The following is a 6,000-nucleotide window of genomic DNA, read 5'->3' as shown; positions in this document are numbered from 1 at the left end:
CTTACACAGGAACAGGAAACAGAGAGATGGGGCCAAACAGAGAGTATAAAGCCAGATACTTTCAGCTCTTCGCTCTCTTCTTCTTCACACAACATTGAAGCATGTGATCACCTTTTCTGTTTAGGACTCAAGCCATGTGGTCCTGTCCACCATTAAACCATCTTTCCAAGCCGCCTCTATGTCTCCAATGTCTTTTTCCCCACTTGGAGCCAAACCCAGAAGGACATTTCTTCCAACAATATATCAATGACTTGCCATGGTTAATTAAGGATCTTATAGTACACATGCCGAAGATCCTATATACTTACTGTAGCAACTTGTTTTATGCTGATGATATGATTCTATTATCATATTTACAAGTAGGATTAAATAGGCTATTAAGAAGATTCAGCTCTTACTACCAGGATAACTCCCTAATCATTAGTAAATCTAAATCAAAATAATGGCATTTGGAAAACATTATCAGAAACATAGGTGGCAATTAGATGGTGAACCAATTGAACAGGTTAACACCTTTCTATATTTAGGCGTAACTTTTTGCAAGACTGGATCTTGGGCTTGCCATCATCAACGGAGTATATTTAGAGCAAAAGCCTGTTTGAATTTACTGCTTAAACGAAAGAACTCTAGGAGTTGAAGTCCACAAGTCATAAAAGGGCCATTGTTCCCCATCTGTGATTTATAGGTATGTACCTGCTTCATAAAATTTCTATTATTTTGCCAGTTATGATTTTTGTAAAAGTTCCATACAACTATTAAATCTTTGTTTCTGATGATTCATACCAAGATTTACCAAGGCAAAAATAGGCCAGTGTCTTCAAATGGTCTTATTTTAACCTGGGAAATATGATTATAATAATCTATCCATGCAAAAGAGCTGGAAATACTCTACCTGCTAATACAGGAGGTAATGGTTCAGAACCAAGAGGATCTAGATCAGTGGGGTCACACTCGCATCATCACATTGTCATCACATGACTTATCATGAGTTTTCCTTTGCTAAAGTGGGGTGGGTGTGGCTATTGCATGACGCATCCGTCCCGCTGGCCTTGACTTTGATACCCCTGATCTAGATTGTTGTATATATGTAACAGAATTCTCGGGTGGGGATTTTAATTGATCACCAAATGATATTGAGTCCAGATCTGCTCAGAGTTTGTGGCTTCCTTGGTAACCACGGACTTGACCATTAACAGTCATTAACAGTCTAATATATATCAACAGCAACACATAGAATCTGTTTTTAGCATACACCCGATTATTTGAGGGACTGCCTATCTCCCATATATCTGCCTGACCATTTTAAACGGACAGAGTTGACCTGCTCTGGATTGTTTCAATTAAATAATGCCATCTATTGGTACCCCAGAAGTGTGCCTTTTCGGTTGCAGTGCCTGCCCTCAGGTATGTGGTTTCCCCAAGATCTGGACATCTTCCACTTTGCTGATGTTTCAAAGGACTTGAAGACCTGGCTTTTCACCCAGATCTGGCTTTTCACCATGGATGAGTGACATCTCCCCCCCCCCCCCACTTTGGCTTCTGTAGGTCTCTCTCCTTCCTGTTATTTTTTTTTCATCCTTGTCATTTTATATATTATTGTATTTCTCTTGTGTGTCATGCTTTTATTTACAAACTGTCCAGAATCTTTGTGAATTAGGTTGCATTTGATATGTTAATAATAAAAGTTATAATAACACCTGCATCACTCTTCTCTGTATGAGAAGCACTCCAAAAAGATGTTTCCAGATGAGCATCGAACTCTCAAAGAACTATTACAGTAGGGAGATTGACTAAGAAGCAGACTTTTTTTAATTGAGCAACCCCTTAGTTTTCCCCACAGCCTTTCCCTTGATAGCAAATATAAAGCTGATTTGAAATCAACAAGACTTCAAAAGGGAACATCTGGGTTGAGAAGAACCAGTTGTTGTTTTAGAGCTCATCATTCCCCTCTAAAATCAGACTATTTCTCATCAATATTTTCCCCAGTTAATATAAATTTAAATGAAAAGTGGGCTAATGTGAATTTTTTTTTCAATCAAGCTAGGATTCCTCAAAAATGAAACCCAGTACATATTATAATATATGCTTAATATTATACATTGTCTGTGATGCTAGTCTCATATTTTTCTATTACATACAAATGAGTTCATCCCATATGTTGTATACACTTTAGGCAAAAAGGCTAACACTATTTTTAAGACTCAGAGGTGATTATGGAAACTGCATCATTATATATTATTTCAATCATTTTGAGAAGCAAAAGATAGGCAAGAAATTCAAAGAAACATTGAAAGCAACTCTAGAATAATTCTTCTTGTGCTAAAGGGAATAAAAGAAATCATTTGAGAATAAATCCATAGCAAAAGAATAAGAGGGGCAATAAAAACAACACAATTGCCTTAAAAGTAATTGGAGAATCTTACAGTTCAGACATAGTCAAAGCTATTAATCAGCTGCCTCTTAGTTCAATTGTGGAAGCCTGTTGAGGATGAAATAGAAAGAGGTCCATTCATGGAATGAATTTTATTGATTGTGTTGATGTGTTCCTGAAATCTCTTCAAACAGGCAATTATATTGATCAGAAAGGTAAATGCTGGTGCCAGAAAGGATGTATCACTATCTTAAAGTTAATTCTAGTCTGGATGCAAAGTTCCCAGTTTCAGTCATATTTGGTTTAACCACTATTCCATGCAGGTTAATGAGTCATGCTGAAACAATAATTGTTTTGGAATAGTCAAAATAATAAAACAACTAGGATTGAAATGGTTTACAAAAGGTTTACATTAACTCTTCATATGAACAATTTCATATGCAATTAATATTGGCAAAAGGAAATTTCAAATGACAAAACGTGCCACTGATACTTTGAATAAAATATTGTTATTATCAACACTGTTTTATGTTATCTTTCTCTGTAGAAGGGGAACTACACCTGTTAAGACTACCTTTATATTTTCCTGAGTGCTACTGATACTTGGCCTTTAAATTTAGCTATATTTTAATGTAGAAGTCATGAAAGATATATATTTGTATATGTCCTTCAAACTATTACATGCAAATGACAGTATTAAAGGGACCACAGAGAGTTCATTTAAAATGTAAAATACAGGCTATTTAGCTGCAGGCAGACTTTAGGAATATAAATTGCTATATTGATTAAGGATATGGATTCACCTACAGTATCTCAGTATATTTCAGCTCTATCTACTGAAGCCAGAGACTGAATGGCAGCTCTCCTCCATTCCAGACATATTAATGATCAACAGTCCTTTGTGGATTTGTATTCAATTAAAATCCAGAATTCTACTATGTGGATTTTGGTGTAAGATAATTTTTAACTTTAATTTTTAATTTCAAGATAATTTCAAATTAAAAATTTAGAGCTCACAGTTTTTTTCAATGCAGAAGTCTGCTTCTATAATTTTTTTAAAATTGTATAATTAGATTAAGTAAAAACATAAGTTCACTGCAGCTGCATTTAAAACTACAGCCTTCTCCATGACAAATCCACAGATACATTTCTGCAGTTCTTGGACTTTTCAATATATTGGCAAAATATTGTCAATGTTTAGTTATACTTTTGTTGTTGTGAGTTTTGTAAAAGAAAGGCTTCTTACATAAAAGCTTAAACCTCCCAAAATACAATCTAAGAAAGACTGAAATTTTGTTTCTTGGCCATTTTGTTTCCTAGTATTATTTATCACTTTTATGCCTCCAGCAGACTTACAGAATATTTAATAATGTATCCCAACAAAAAACTTGCCTGTCCCTATTTTATACCATCAAATCTTGTGGACAATAAATACAACTTTCCACTGAGGAAACCTAGTGAGACAGTTGGTCATTAGAAATTGATTTATGTACCATTCTACAGATATGGTGAGATTGAATCTCCCATGAAAATCCCATTATATTTTAAACGCAACTACTACTTATAATGGGGGCAAGAGAGAAAAAATATATCAGGAGAAGTCCTGCCAGCCTTTCAATTATCTATCTGCAATATCTTATTAAGGGGGAGAAAAACCTTTCTCTTTCATTTATAAATGGACAAAGGTAAAAGTAAGAAAAACTAGCATTCCTCTAGTATCAAACACACCTTTGCTTACTCATTCCTAACACGGAGGTTTTACCAGGAACAAGATCCTACTTTTATTTTCATGCCACCTGAACTGGGTGGCTGCCAATTACAGTATAAACAGTGCTCTATTGCAACACAGAAGACTTGGAGGCTGGTACTAGATATTCAGAAGTACTTTTATAAATGTTCATGTCCAACCACAAAATATTCCTTTGTGTTCACAAACATTCCCATTTCAGCTTTACAAACTGGTGCTAATCCACAGGCAATCAATAGAAGAAATGTTCCTCACTTGGTGTTTTGCAGATACAATATACTGAGCAACTGTATAGGGTAGGGGTGATGGAATTTGTCATCCACAGTTGAAGAAATACTTCAGATTGGAGAAGGTTACATTAAAACAAGCAGGAATATTTTGAGATGGGTGTAGAAGAGCAAAAATACAATTGGGAGTATGAGTAAGTTCCTTCTGTAGAACTCTGAATCCTAGAAGAAGGAGGACAGGTCACTTTTTTTCAAAAGGAAATAAAATGAATTCTGAGTAATGATTATGAACAAAATGTGGGAATGAAGATGATAAATTAAATGGTATTAAATTGCTAGAAAAAGACAAAGGAAGAAGAAAATTCCTTACCATGTTTGCATTGCAAAAACAGGGCAGCTGTTTAAGATAACAAAGAGTTGTCTTTATAGTCTGTTTTGTCATCTGGATTTTTCATTCCAAGCCTGTTAGCCCTATGATTTCTAGAGAAATATATCTGTAAGTCTAGGTGTGCCTGTAGCTTTATCTACCAGGATATTTCTATATTTAACTAAGAACTAATGGGAGATTTTGATAGTTCAAATTTAGGACTGTTAAGGTAATTCACTGTAAGTTTAAAGCAACTTTGTCAAGTCTGCTGCCTTCCAGTGCTTCTGAGGCAGATTAACTTAAAAAATTTAAGAGGCGTTCTATATTTCTGGAGGAATAATGGGAAGGAGTTTTAATGACTTAAAGAAAAGTATAAAATAGGTTAATACGCAAGTGATATAACTACCAGCTGAGTAATGATTATGAACATATATACCTACAAGGAAACAAATGAAGGCAGCAGTTAAATGGAAATTCTAGCATTTTAGATAAAAGAAAGTGGTTACTGCAATCCATGAAATTGTAATAATTCCCTCTGCAAACTCTGGAAAAGGAAATGAGTTACCAGGCTTTCATATTTTTTAAAGTTCAGCAGGAATAATGTTATATTATTAAAATATTAACAAGCAACATTTGATGTTTAACGTGAGAAATTACAAATGTTGAATGAAAAAGCACAACCAGGAAATGAAATGGATAGTGGCTGCTGAAGTTGCCTTAAATTTCTCACAGTCCTCTATTGATATCTCTTTTTGCCCCTGTTTTCTTTGTGGTGGATTAATTTTGGACGAGGGAACATTGCAGACATTTTCGAAACCATGTTTGTACGTAGCAAGCAACGAAACATCTGCAAGCAAACAACCAAACTCCAAGAACACCTAGGACTTCACAATAATCAGTAAATAGGATCCAGCTATCTTGAGGCTCAAATTGTTGAGCATAAGGAAAAGAAAATAAATGATATAAGTTATATGCCATGCTAATGAGAGCTAATCAGAGCAAGCTTGAAGAACTATGTTTACTATCTGTCTATAGAGGGGAGATCTAAGAGGCAAAATAAAAACACCTAGCTAACAATATGCACCATTAAATTTCTATTTTTATTTATTCTGGCTATAAAACAAGAGCAAAACCCATGAGCCACCATAGATTTTTCACTTTACAGACCCTGGAATAGGGACATCCTGCCTTGTCAGCTCATAATTGGAGTTTGGTTGAGGGATTTGAAGGACAAAATGAGCAAGCTATTGGTTTCATTTTTAAAATCCTCAAACATCCTAAAAGTGGT

This window comes from Thamnophis elegans, chromosome 9, assembly GCF_009769535.1.
Source record: "Thamnophis elegans isolate rThaEle1 chromosome 9, rThaEle1.pri, whole genome shotgun sequence".
Taxonomy (NCBI): domain Eukaryota; kingdom Metazoa; phylum Chordata; class Lepidosauria; order Squamata; family Colubridae; genus Thamnophis; species Thamnophis elegans.
This window is presented reverse-complemented; position numbering follows the sequence as displayed.